Below are 14,893 nucleotides of genomic sequence, written 5' to 3'. Positions count from 1 at the left end.
TCATTAGCCTCAACGTTATCCTTTTCCCTTTACCTCCTCTTCTTTCCTCATCACCGCCGCCACGACCTCCTCCTCCCTTCCTCCTTTTCTCTCCTTTCCTTCACGCTGTCCTCCCTCAACACCTCGCCACAGGGTTCCCTCGATCGGATTATACAGTGGTCTGACGAGCGGCAAATGTCCTTAACCTTGGCAGTGTAAAATCATGCTCTATGGGGTCAGAAACAGTACCCACGCATACACTAGGAAAGGGACAAAAACTGACAGAAACGGACAGAAAAGAAAAGAAATGAACGACACAACGGACAGCAAGGGACAGAAACTAACAGAAAGGGACAGAAAAGAACAGAAATGGAAGAACAAACGGAGAGAAAGGGACAGAAACTAACAGAAACGGACAGAAAAGAACAGAAATGAACGACACAACGGACAGCAAGGGACAGAAACTAACAGAAAGGGACAGAAAAGAACAGAAATGAAAGAACAAACGGACAGAAAGGGACAAAAACTAACAGAAACGGACAGAAAAGAACATAAATGAGAGACAAAACGGACAGAAGTGGACAGTAACGGACATAAAGTAATACAGGGACGGGAGGCACAGAAGGAAACCGATCTCTGGGTCCCTATCAGCAGTGACCTGGAACACGATGACCTCTGTAAGTCTCCCTGCATAAGGCTGACACTATGACCTTCCTTTCTTTTTTTCATGTTTCTTTTTATTTATTATTTTTTTATTAATCTTTTCTGTTGATCTAGGTATTTGTTCTTTTTTGTTTCTTACCGTTCGTTTTTTTCTTCTGTTTTGGGTACATTTTTTTTATCTATTCCATGCCTTCCCCCCCTTCCTCCTATATCTTCCTTCCTCTCCTCCCTTTTCTTCTTCCTTCCTCCTCCTCTTCCTCTTCCTCCTTTTTTTCATGTTTCTTTCTATCCAATGCCTTCCTTCCCTTCCTCCTATATCTTCCTTCCTCTCCTCCCTTTTCTTCTTCCTTCCTCCTCCTCCTCCTCCTCCTCTTATTTCACCTCTTCCCCCTCCTTACTCATCACCCTCCCTTCCATTCCTCCTATTTATTTTTCTTGATCTTCTCCCTACCTCCTCCTCCTCCTCTTCCTCTTTCCCTTTTTCCTCCTCCTCGTCACTCTTCTTCTCTTATTCCATCTCTTCCTCCTCCTTCCTCTTGTCTCCTTTCCTTTACTCCTATTCCTTTTTATTCCTTTTCCCCTTACCTCCTCTTCCTTCCTCACCACCACCACCACGACCTCCTCCTCCTCCTCCCCCTCCTCCTCCTCCTCCTCCTCCTCCTAACATTCCCATTTCGGCTTTTCCTGATTTGCCTCATTACGTTGAATGTCACTGTCTGTCTGTCTGTGTGTGTGTGTGTGTGTGTGTGTGTCTGTCTGGATGTCTGTGTCTCTATGTCTGTCTGTCTATCTATGTACATGTCTGTCTGTCTGTCTGTCTATCTATGTACATGTCTGTCTGTCTGTCTGTCTATCTATGTACATGTCTGTCTGTCTGTCTGTCTATCTATGTACATGTCTGTCTGTGTGTTTGTCTGGATACATTTCTACGCCTGTCTGTCTGTCTCTTTGTCCCACGGTACGACACAAACACAAGTGAAGACAGAAACGGATGAAAAGAAACATAACATAAACTAACAGACACGGACGGAAATGAACAGAAACTGACTAAAAAACAGAGAGTAACAGAAAAAAATGGGATGTAGACGGGAAGAAACGGATCAAAAAATGTACCAAAAAACAAAACAAAAAAAAAGAACGGTAGACAAACAAACAAAAGAACAAACACAAAGATCAACAGAGATAAATAAAAATAATCAAGAAACAAAAAAAGAATGGACAGAAGCAGACAGGAAAAGAACAGACTCACAGAAATCAACAGAAAAATAATTAAAAAAAAATCACAGACAGAGAAATTTAAAATAAAGACCAGAAACTCACATAAATAACAAAAAATAAATAACAACGAAAAGAACAGAAACAGACAGACAGACACGGACACAAATGGAAGAAGAAACGGACAGAAATGGATAGAAACGGACAGAAAGGGACAGAAACTAACAGAAAGGGACAGAAAAGAACAAAAATGGAAGAATAAACGGACAGAAAGGGACAGAAACTAACAGAAAGGGACAAGAAATAACAGAAATGGAAGAAGAAACGGACAGAAAGGAACAGAAACTAACAGAAAGGGACAAAAAATAACAGAAATGGAAGAACAAACGGACAGAAAAGAACAGCAACTAACAGAAAGGGACAAAAAATAACAGAAATGGAAGAACAAACGGACAGAAAGGGACAGAAACTAACAGAAAGGGACAAAAAATAACAGAAATGGAAGAACAAACGAACAGAAAGGGACAGAAACTAACAGAAAGGGACAAAAAATAACAGAAATGGAAGAACAAACGGACAGAAAAGAACAGCAACTAACAGAAAGGGACAAAAAATAACAGAAATGGAAGAACAAACGAACAGAAAGGGACAGAAACTAACAGAAAGGGACAAAAAATAACAGAAAGGGAAGAACAAACGGACAGAAAGGAACAGAAACAAACAGAAAGGGACAAAAACTAACAGAAACGGACAGAAAAGAAGAAATAGAAAAAACAAACGGACAGAAACTAACAAAAAGGGAGAGAAAAAAACATAAATGGAAAAACAAACGGACAGAAATGGACAGAAAAGGACAGCAAGGAACAGACAGAAAGGGACATAAAAGGACAAAAACTACCAAAACGGACTAAAAAAAAACAAAGAAAACGACAGAAAAAGACAAATAAAGACAGAACAGACATCCAGCAATACTATGAGTCACCTTTATTAGCCCCATTACCTGTCTACCTGTCCATTAGTCTGTTCATTTACCTGTCTGATTACCACCGAGACGGAATGCGATAAAGGTGAAGGGACGTGCCCGAGAGAGAGAGAGAGAGAGAGAGAGAGAGAGAGTCTGACATTTTGCTCTCTCTCTCTCTCTCTCTCTCTCTCTCTCGTAAATAGCCTACTAACCATGGAAAGCAGAATACTCCTCCTCCTCCTCCTCCTCCTCCTCCTCCTCCTCCTCCTCCTCCTCCTCCTCCTCCTCCTCCTCCCCTCTTTCGTACACCCTGATTCCCTTTCCTTAATACCTCTGAACAATCCTCTTTCCTCTCTCTCTTCCTCTTTCCTCTTCTTCTCCCCTTCCTCTTCCTCCTCTTCCCCTCCCTCCTCCTCCCCCCTTTTCCCTTCATTTCCCTTCAAGCCTTTCAAAGACTATTGCGAACCTTGTCTGTCTGTCTGTCTGTCTGTCTGTTTGTGGCTGGGGGAACAATCTGTGCGTGTGTGTGTGTGTGTGTGTGTGTGTGTGTGTGTGTGTGTGTGTGTGTGTGTGTGTGTGTGTGTGTGTGTGTGTGTGTGTGTGTGTGTGTGTGTGTGTGTGTGTGTGTGTGTGTGTGTGTGTGTGTGTGTGTGTGTGTGTTAATTATGTGTGTGTGTGTGTGTGTGTGTGTGTGTGTGTGTGTGTGTGTGTGTGTGTGTGTGTGTGTGTGTGTGTGTCTGTAATCAGTGTACTCGTCACCTGCCTTCACACACACACACACGACGGAAGATTTTATGAGCAAAGTTGAAAATACAGTTCCTAAGGGTGCATCTCTCTCTCTCTCTCTCTCTCTCTCTCTCTCTCTCTCTCTCTCTCTCTCTCTCTCTCTCTCAAAAAAAAAAAACTTCGTCTCTCTGGACAACTTCATTACAACTTCAAGGGCGAGGGTGTAATTTTTTCTTTTCTTCTTGCTTTCTTTTTTTCAGTTGTTTTCTTATTTTTCTTCTCTTTTTCACCTCTTTCCTTCCTTCTTTCTTTACTTGTACCGCTCTCATTCCTAGTCTTCTTATAACTTTGCTTTAGTCTTTTTCTTCTTTCTTTCTCTCTTCTTAAATATCTTCCTCATTCTCTTCTTCTGTTGCTTTTTTTCCTCCCTCCCTCCTTCACACAATTGCATTCTTTCCTTAAATATCTTCCTCATTCTCTTCTTCTGTTGCTTCTTTTCCTCCCTCCCTCCTACACACAATTGCATTCTTTCCTTAAATATCTTCCTCATTCTCTTCTTCTGTTGCTTCTTTTCCTCCAAATATCTTCCTCATTCTCTTCTTCTGTTGCTTCTTTTCCTCCCTCCCTCCTACACACAACTGCATTCTTTCCTTAAATATCTTCCTCATTCTCTTCTTCTGTTGCTTTTTTTCCTCCTTCCTTCCTTTCTTCCTTTTCCCTCTTCCCTCCTACACACAAATGCATTCTTTCCTTATCCTTCTGCTTTCCTTTTTCCTCTTTTTTTCTATCATGTTTTCCCCCTTATCCTTTCACTTCCCTTCACTTACCCCATCTTCCTCCTCCTCCTCCTCTTCTTCCATTTCTTTCTTTTGTTCTATCTCCCATTCCTTCTTTTTCTTTACTTTCCACTTTTTGTTGCTCTTTTTCTCTCTCCTTCTTTGTCTCTTTCTCTTTTCTTCTTCCTCATCGTCTTTTCACTCCTCCTCCCCCTCCTCCTCCTCCTCCATTCATTCTTTATATTCCTTTTTACCCTTTGTTTATCTTTGCTGTTATTGTTGTTGCATTTCTTATATTATCTTTTCAATTTCTTCCTTCCTTCCTTCCATCCATCAACCTTCCCTTATTTTTTTCTTCCTCCCCTCCTCCTTCTCCTCCTCTTCCTCTATCATTCCCTTCTTTCATGTATTTCCTCCTTCACTCTCTTCTTATCATTTATTACCTTCATTTACCTCTCCCATTTCTCTTCCTCTCCTCCTCCTCCTCCTTCATTGCCTCCTTTCCTTCTTTCATTCCCCTCCTTCCTTCCTTCCTTCATATCTCTCTCTCTCTCTCTCTCTCTCTCTCTCTCTCTCTCTCTCTCTCTCTCTCTCTCTCTCTCTCTCTCTCTCTCTCTCTCTCTCTCTCTCTCTCTCTCTCTCTCTCTCTCTCTCTCTCTCTCTCTCTCTCTCTCTCTCTCTCTCTCTCTCTCTCTCTCTCTCTCTCTCTCTCTCTCTCTCTCTCTCTCTCTCTCTCTCTCTCTCTCTCTCTCTCTCTCTCTCTCTGGTCCAGTGTAACACGATTGACTCCTTCAAAAATAAGCTCGACCGTCACTTCCTTCAACTTAATATCAACTAGAGTAGAAATGCAACGTTTTGGAGTCTTCTGATTAATGTAAAATCACTTAGGTTTAAGGACAGACCACCAAGTCTGGACCATGGGGTCTAATGGTCTGATTTTCTATGTATATCTCTCTCTCTCTCTCTCTCTCTATCTCTATCTCTCTCTCTCTCTCTCTCTCTCTCTCTCTCTCTCTCTCTCTCTCTCTCTCTCTCTCTCTCTCTCTCTCTCTCTCTCTCTCTCTCTCTCTCTCTCTCTCTCTCTCTCTCTCTCTCTCTCTCTCTCTCTCTCTCTCTCTCTCCTCATTTATCCCCTCCCTCTCCCTCTCCCATTTTTCTTCCTTTCCTCCTTCTCCTCCTCCATTGTTATCTCTCCTTTCGTTCCTTCCCTTTTACTATAATTTCTTCCCTCCCTCCACTTCTCCCATTTCTCTTTTCCTTCCTTCCTCCTTCTCCTCCATTTCTTCCTTCCCTTCCTCTTCCTCATTTATTTCCTTTTTACATCTCTTCCAATTCTCTTTTAATTTCCTCCTCCTCCTCTTCCTCCTCTTCCATTCATTCCATTTATTATTTCCTTCCTTATATTCCTTAATCCCAATCAGCTGACTTTATTTCCTCTATCTTCTGTTCTTTTCTTCCTCTTATATTTTTTTCTTTTTTTAATCTTTTTTGTCATCTATCTCTTTTTTTTTCCTCTCGCCTAACTTGTCTTATTTTCCTTTCGGCTAATTCGCTTTCAAAATTCTCGGTTTTAAAAAGAAGGCGAAAGATTTTGTTGCTGATGATGATGTTGATGACGTGATTATCTTCTTTGTCTTTCTTTATTTTCTTTTTCTTTCTTTCTTTCTATGTTTCTTTTTTCTTTTTCTTTTTGTCGGTGTTTATCTGTTTTTATCGTTTTTTTCTGTTAATTTTCATCTCTCTCTCTCTCTCTCTCTCTCTCTCTCTCTCTCTCTCTCTCTCTCTCTCTCTCTCTCTCTCTCTCTCTCTCTCTCTCTCTCTCTCTCTCTCTCTCTCTCTCTCTCTCAACACGTTTCAATACTACTACTACTATTACTTCTACTACTACTACTACTACTACTACTTTCACTACCACTACAACAATTACCACTCTTACTACTACTATACTTCTACTACTGTTACTACTACTACTTCTACTATACTACTACTACTGCTACTACTCTTACTACAATATTCTAGGCTGTTTTCCATAATGCTTCGTATCCTCTTCCTTTAAAGGTTCTGAATCGCTTTGAGTTCCATAATTAGCGTCCTTTTCCTCTTGTTTTTTTCGTTGGGCTCAATTTTTTCGGTTTCAATAAGCTTTTTTGTCTAATTAAGCAAATAAAAGAGTAGGCGATAAAATGAAGGAACTCTTGAAGGAAAATGGGACGAGGCGGGTCATTGGTGAGCGTATTTTTCTTTCTTTTTTCATTTCCTTTCTTTCTCATCCTCCTTACTTTTTTCCAACGTTTCCCCTATTGCTTTCTTTTCCTTTTTCTTTCTTCCTTCCCTCCTTCCTCCCTCCCTTTTAGTTAATGCTGCCTCTATTCCTGCTCTCTTTCCTTCCTTCCTTCCTTCCTTCCTTCCTTCCTTCCTTCCTCCCTCCCTTCCTCTCTCATTTCTTCCTTTTCTATATATTTTTTTTATTTGATTATCACGTTAATTCAATTTGTCAGTCAGTTCCAGTTTGTTAATAAGGGTTGGCAGTGATCCACAGACTTAACTTATTTGGACCTGCAACGTTTCCTTTCTTTTATGTTTCTTTACGCTACGAAAAACATTAACGGCGACAACAACAACAACAAATACGGTGGCTGAATGGTTAGCGTGCTGGCGCCGAGCCTAGGAGGACGGGGGTTCGCCTCCCGCCGGGCGCGAACAGCTAGGAATTTTTAGTCACCGCCGAGTGGCTTAAGACTTCCCACATGCTGTCCTGTAGTGCAGACCGCCTATCAACCCGGACTCTAGATTCTCTCTCCAAAAGAGATCAAAGATGAGCTCCGGGGGGCTACATGAGCATTTTCATTTTTATTTTTATTTATTTACTGCTTTTTAGGTGCAGCTTGTAACGCCAGTAAGGAGAAAAAAATAGAAGGAAAGCAATAACAATAACAACAATAGCAAAATGGAAGAAGAGGAGGAGGTAAAAAAAAACGAAAAAAAAACGACAACAACAACAACAACAAAAAGAGAAAGAGGAGAAAATGGAGGGAGGGAGGGAGGGAGGGAGGAAAGAAGAAAGGAAGGAAGAAACGTAAAGAAGGAATGGAGGAGGAGCTTGAAAGAAGAAAGGAAGGTAAAGAGAAAAGAAGAAACGGGGGAAAAATTGAAGGAATAGAGGAAACATGGAAACATGGAAACGCAGGCAACAGAAAGCCTATTGGCTCATTACGAGGTTGCCCGCTTTGGTGATTTAATCTGCTCCACAGCCTGGGGCCTGGGGAGCAGATGAAAGCACCTCGACATTGAGGAGCAGATGAAAGCGCCTCGATATTGAGGAGCAGATGAAAGCAACTCAATATTCAGTTTACTCCCGACGCAGCGAAGTGACGGTCGATTCTGTATTTGAAGGAGTTGATAGTATTCGCATTTACTACTTCTGAAGGAAGATTTTTCCAGTGACGGATGACTCGGTTTGAAAATAAACTCCTTCCGATGTCTGTGTTACATCGACTAGACTGAATGGGTAAACCGTTATTTCTAGTTCTTAAGTTGGTTTGCAATTCAAAGAAATTGGAGTAATCGACGTTATTGAATTTTTTCAGATACTTGAAGACTTGAATCATATCTCCTCGTAGGCGTCTTTTCTCTAATGTAAAGAGATTGAGTCGCTTGAATCACTCCTCGTACGGTTGAGCCCTTAAGTTTGAAATCATTTTCGTGGCTCGTCGTTGAATCCTTTCCAGTAAATCAATGTCCTTTCTGTAATTAGGAGACCCGAACTGTACTACATACTCGAGATGCGGTCTTACCATGGAATTTTACAAGGATAGCATCACGTCTAGCGTTTTACACTCGAAGTTCCTCGCTATGAGCCCGAGGGTAGTGTTGGCTCAGTTATATGCTTTTTTACAGTGATTCGCCTGTTTCAGGTCACTGCTGATAGTGACCCCAAGATCCATATCCTCCTGCATCGCCTACAGAGGTTTCCCATTCATGATGTATGTGTGGTTACTATTTCTAGACCCTATGTGCATGACTTTGCATTTCTCAACATTAAAGGACATTTGCCAATTTTCCGACCATTTGATGTGACTGAGGTCTTTCTGAATAATTTCGCAGTCGGTCTTTGTGAGGGCCATTCCACCCACCTTGGTGTCATCAGCAAATTTCGTTATTGTTGATTTCAATCCTGATTTTAGGTCGTTAATATATATGGTAAAGAGAATGGCTCCCAGTACTGACTCTTGAGGCACTCCACTAGTGACTGGAAGCCAGTCGGAAGGCTGTCCGTTGAGTAGCACTCGTTGTTTTCTGTCGGTGAGCCAATCTCTTATCCACGCGATCAAATTGGCTCCAATGCCCGCCGAGTGCAGTTTCTTAAGGAGTCGCTCGTGCGGTACCTTGTCGAAGGCTTTCTGAAAGTCCAGGTATATAACATCACTGGGGATGTGGGCATCCCAGTTCTTATATATACCTTGGAAGAAGTCTAATAAATTCGTTAGGCAGGAGCGCTTGTTTCTGAAGCCATGCTGGGTGTCGGAGATTACATTATTGTCTTCTAGAAACTTAACGAGTTTGTCTCTAATAATCTTTTCGAGTATTTTTCCTGCCACTGATGTCAAACTTATGGGCTTGTAGTTTAATGCAACGCTTTTGTCTCCTTTTTTGAAAATTGGTGTTACGTTCGCCATCTTCCAGTCTTCCGGGATCTTTTTCAATTGAACAAACTGGTTGAATATGTTAGTGAGTGGCTGAAGTATTTGTTGTTTAAGCTCTTTTAATAACCGCGGGGACAAACCGTCAGGTCCTGTTGACTTGTTCGTGTCGAGTTTATCCAAATACTCTTTCACTTCTTGGTCGCATATTGAGTCAATTTTCAGGGGCGTGATTCCCCTCGGCGGGTCAGGGTTCTCGGGCATGGTTTCGATGTTCTCGACTGTGAATACGGATGCGAAGTTACTGTTGAGGATTCTGGCCATCTGTTTACTGTCCTGAGTTGCAGCTCCAGTCTCGTCTGTCAGGGGACCAATATTGGATTTTACTTTCTTTTTCGATCTGATGTATATGAAGAATTTTTTTGAGTTTGTCTTGATGTCACGCGCTATTTGTTTTTCGTAGTTGCGTTTACTACTCCGAATAAGGGTGCGACAAGCTCTGAGGCTGTTGTGGTACTGAGTACGGGCTTCGGCCGTGTCATTCTCTTTCATTAGGTTATAATTCCTTTTTTTTAAGTTTACCGCCCCTTTTATTTCTCTGGTCATCCACGGTGGATCTACGGCACCATTTACTCGCCTGGGTTTCGTCGGCACTGTAGCCTTTTCTACTCCCAAAAGCTTATCTTTGAAGTTGTTCCACACGTTGTCGATTGTATTGTCGGTTAGGTGAAGTTGGTCCCAGGTCGCAGAGGGAAGCAGCTCACGGGCTAGGTTGAAATTTGCTTTTTTGTAGTCTGGTATCACTGACGGATTGTCTACGAGTTTGTGACTTATGTTGACATTGAAACGGATTAGGTGGTGATCGCAACCGTTAAATTTTTCCACAAATTCACAGTCGCGAATGAGGTCGGGGTCGCTTACTAATACCAGATCCAGTAGATTGTTTTCTCTTGTTGGTTGAGTTACAACTTGAGTGAGGAATGAATCCTCCACCATTTCTATAAGCCTGTTACCCTCTTGATCTCCAGTCAATTGTCCCCAGTCAATGTTAGGGCAATTAAAGTCCCCAATTATTATTGCTTGTTTACTTTGTGTTAAAGAGTGAAGCTCTTCGTACAGGGCAGTGTCATCGGCTGCTTGTTGTTTTGGAGGCCTGTATACGGTCGCAAGTGTTAGTTTCTTATTATTAGCAGTTATTTCCACATAGACGGAGTCGTAATTCTCTGCGTCCTGTTTGTCTATTTTTATGGCAGGGAGCGTACTTTTTACGTAGCAAATGGAAAGAAGGGAAAATAAATAAATGTATAAAGGAAACAAGGGAAGGAATGAAGGGAGAGAAAGAAGGAAGGAAGGAAGAAGGAATCTATATAGGGTTTACTGAAAGGAAGGAAGTAAGGAGTAAAAAGGAATGGAAGGAGAGTTAAAGAAAGGAAGGGAAGGAGAAAAAGAAAATAAGGAAGAAATGGAGGGAGAGTCAAATGAAAGGAAAAAGAAAAAAAAAAGATATGAATTTTGGAAGGGTCGGAAGGAAGGAAGGAAGGAAGGAAGGAAAAGGGAAGGAGAAAAGAAAAACAGTTAAAGGTAAAGAGAAAGTGAAGAGAGAGAGAGTGAGAGAGAGAAGGTTTTCTTCTCTCTCTCTCTCCTCCTCCTCTCTCTCTCTCTCTCTCTCTCTCTCTCTCTCTCTCTCTCTCTCTCTCTCTCTCTCTGTCTTTTTGTCTTTGTTTGTTGTAAGTAAATATTTCTTTCTCTCTCTCTCTCTCTCTCTCTCTCTCTCTCTCTCTCTCTCTCTCTCTCTCTCTCTCTCTCTCTCTCTCTCTCTCTCTCTCTCTCTCTCTCTCTCTCTCTCTCCCCTCCTCTCGTTATCAAAGTTTCTCCTTCTCCTTCGTTTCCCTGCCTCCATTCTCTCCTCTTTTCTTTCTTCCTATCTTCGTTCTTTAAATTTCTCTTTCCCAACAATTGTTTCTGCGATTCGTCTTGTTTTCCATTTTATTTATTTTAACTTTCCTTTTATATATTTCGAGTTTGTTTTCGACAGTCCAACTTGTGTTATTTTCTTGCGTTTTCTTATTTTCTTTCTTGTTATTTCCTCTATCGTCGTCCGTGCTACAGAAATAATAATAGCAATAGGCCAAAGAAAGGAGAGAGAGAGAGAGAGAGAGAGAGAGAGAGAGAGAGAGAGAGAGAGAGAGAGAGAGAGAGAGAGAGAGAGAGAGAGAGAGAGAGAGAGAGAGAGAGAGAGAGAGAGAGAGAAAGGGGGGAGGGGCGCAATATATTTTTTCACATACTTCCATTCTTTTTTCCACATGATTGATTATCGAAACAAAATGATACGCTTTTATTTTCATTTTTTCCCGCCATTGTTTCTTCCCCAAAAGCCTCCCAGCGGTGTAATTAATCTACCTGGGCAATTAATCTACCGGTGTAAAGGTGAGGTTTACCCGTTTTGTACACATGTAAAGGATTTTTTTCACTTTGTATATATTTTTTTCTCCACCGCTGCATTTTTGTGGCTGTGGTTTGGTTAAATTCATATACTGACTCTTTGTGTGTGTGTGTGTGTGTGTGTGTGTGTGTGTGTGTGGAGAGAGAGAGAGAGAGAGAGAGAATATGAAGCCAAACCTTATTTTTTTTGTTTGTTTCCTATTGATAAAAAAAAGAACATAGAATTCCTTTGACTGGAGGAGGAGGAGGAGGAGGAGGAGGAGGAGGAGGAGGAGACCCATCGAAAGAATCCCAGGTATCTTTAATTAATAAACGTGAGGGAGGAAGAGGAGGAGGAAGTACAAGAAGGAGAAGAAGAAGAAGAAAAAGAAGAAGAAAAAGAAGACAACAACAACAACGACGACGAAGACGACGGAAGAAAGGAAAATTAAGTAAAAGATGAAAAAAAGAAAAGATGGTGATAACGATAATGAAATAAAAGAAGGAAACCAGAACAGAATGAAAAAAAATGAAAAATTGTAAAGGAATAGGAAAGGGAACAAAAAAAACGATCAAAGAACAATCAGAAAAATAAAATAAAAGGAAAAAAAAAGAGGAGAAAAAGGAAGACGAAAGAAAAAAACGAATAACGAGGAAATGAAGAAGAACAATAACAAGATAAAATAAATACAGAGAAAAAAAAAACATTGAAAAACTAAGAGAAGGAAGAGAAGGATGATGAGGAAGAGGAGGAGGAAAAGGGGGAGAAGCAGGAGGAGGGATGTAACGAGAACTACAAGAAACAGAAGCAGCAGCAGGAGGAGGAGGAGGAGGAGGAGGAGGAGAGGAAAAAAGATAGGAAGGTAGATAGGCAGGCAGAGAAGGGAAGTAACAAAGAAGGTATTTATCAGGTGAACGGAAAAAGTAAAAGAAGAGTAAAAAGAAATAACTGAATAGGTAGGCGAGAGGAGAATGAGACGGAGAGGATAAGTGCATGGCTTAGACAGATAGATAGACAGATAAATAGACAGATAGATAGAAAGAGAGAAAGAGCTTAGTGGATTGTCTAGTCACATTTTACATTACATTAAACTCTACCTAACAGTGCTTTAAAAGGAGAAGGAATTGAGGTAGAAGGAGGGAAAGGGATGGGAGGGAACCGGCGGGAAGGGAGAGATATGGGAGTAAGACGGAAATAGAGGGAAGGGAGGGAAAGATAAAGAAGGGCGACGAAGGGAAGGGAGGGAGAAGAGAATAAGAGAGAGGAAGAAGAAGGGAAGGGAGGGAGAAGAGAATAAGAGAGAGGAAACAGAAGGGAACGGAGGAGAAGAGAATAATAGAGAGGAAGGAGAAGGGAAGGTAGTGAGAAGAGAATAAGAGAGAGGAATGAGAAGGGAAGTAAGGGAGAAGAGAATAAGAGAGAGGGAAGCGAGAGGAAAGGGAGGGATAAGAGAATAAGAGAGAGGAAGGAGAAGGGAAGGGAGGGAGAAGAGAATAAGAGAGAGGAAGGAGAAGGGAAGGGAGGGAGAAGAGAATAAGAGAGAGGAAGGAGAAGGGAAGGGAGGGAGAAGAGAATAAGAGAGAGGAAGGAGAAGGGAAGGGAGGGAGAAGAGAATAATAGACAGAAAGGAGAAGGGAAGGGAGGGAGAAGAGAATAAGAGAGAGGAAGGAGAAGGGAAGGGAGGGAGAAGAGAATAAGAGAGAGGAAGGAGAAGGGAAGGGAGGGAGAAGAGAATAAGAGAGAGGAAGGAGAAGGGAAGGGAGGGAGAAGAGAATAAGAGAGAGGAAGGAGAAGGGAAGGGAGGGAGAAGAGAATAAGAGAGAGGGAAGCGACAGGAAAGGGAGGGAAACAGAGAAAAGGGAGAAGGGAGAGAGAAGGAAGTAATATGGAGAAGGAGGTGAGAGAAGGGAGAAAAAGAGAAGGGAGTAACACGGAAGGATAGGAGAGGGAGGGAGGGAGACGAAGGAAAGGGCCGATCATTTTTTTTTTTTTTGTGAGAGTACGGACCCATTCTACGATAAACACAACCGTTTTTTTTTGTGTGGAAACATCCAATCGTTTTGCGAAAAGATGCAATAGAAATGATATGATAATAATAATAATAATAATAATAATAATAATAATAATAACAATGATACATACAATAGAAGGGATGATGATGATAATAATAATGAACAATAAGGAGAGAAGAAAAGAGCATAAGATTATAACATGAAAAAAATATATAAACAATACATAAAACAAGAAAAAAAACGCCTAAAAATGAATACAAAAAACAATTACACATAAAAAACAATAGCAACAACAATAACAACAGTAATCCCGCATTTCCATAGGGACTAAAAACGGAGCGAAAATAAATAAATAAATAAACAAATTGACGGAGTAAGGTACTTTTACTTTATTTATCAGTTATCGTTTTCATATTTCGTTTAACGGTAATCTGCCTTCAAGTCTGTCGGCTTTACTTCATCTCTCCCTCACACTAGTTACACAATTACTATTATTATTATTGTTATTATTACTACTACTATTACTGAAGAGAGAGAGAGAGAGAGAGAGAGAGAGAGAGAGAGAGAGAGAGAGAGAGAGAGAGAGAGAGAGAGAGAGAGAGAGAGAGAGAGAGAGAGAGAGAGAGAGAGAGAGAGAGAGCAATATATTATCGATGACTTCATCCATCATCGCTCAACTTCTTCAATTTCTCTCTCTCTCTCTCTCTCTCTCTCACACACACACACCGGTGGCTCAATCGGTAGAGCGCTGTGCAGCGAGGCTTAACGGCCAACCAGGCGGTGGTTCGACCCCGCTCAGGCCTGATTCTTTCGGTTGACTAGGAGTGGGGTGTGTGGTGTGTGAGGTCCTGGCACTACCCAGAGATCGACGACAAATGAGTATTTGCTCTCGTCGGGAGGGTACCTGCTGGCGAAAGCGAATCCAACTCGTGATCAGGCCGTGGTGAATTATACACACACACACACACACACACACACACACACACACACACACACACACACACACACACACATATACCTCAACTTCTGCAGCAATGAGAGAGAGAGAGAGAGAGAGAGAGAGAGAGAGAGAGAGAGAGAGAGAGATGAGAGTAAATGAGGAGAGAGTTAAACAAAAAGTGAAGAGGGATACAAGCTTCTCATTTCCTCCTCCTCCTCCTCTGTTACTTCCTGGTATTTAATAGGATCCAATCAATTAGCAGATTGAGTGGCTGTGTGTGTGTGTGTGTGTGTGTGTGTGTGTGTGTGTGTGTGTGTGTGTGTGTGTGTGTGTGTGTGTGTGTGTGAGTGAGTTTAAGTAGGTAGGAAGGTGGGTGTATGGATAGGTGACGAACACACACACACACACACACACTAACATTACATCTTAATACGAACATAATTCCGTAAAAAAAAAAAAAAAATCCTTTATTCAACTTCGTGTAAATAAAATAAAAGATTGACTAGTAGGGAAGTTTTTACAGATATTTAAGTTTTTTTTTTGTATAATCTAATAT

This window comes from Eriocheir sinensis, chromosome 42 (genome assembly GCF_024679095.1).
Source record: "Eriocheir sinensis breed Jianghai 21 chromosome 42, ASM2467909v1, whole genome shotgun sequence".
Classification (NCBI taxonomy): domain Eukaryota; kingdom Metazoa; phylum Arthropoda; class Malacostraca; order Decapoda; family Varunidae; genus Eriocheir; species Eriocheir sinensis.
Note: the sequence above shows the minus strand (reverse complement) of the source record.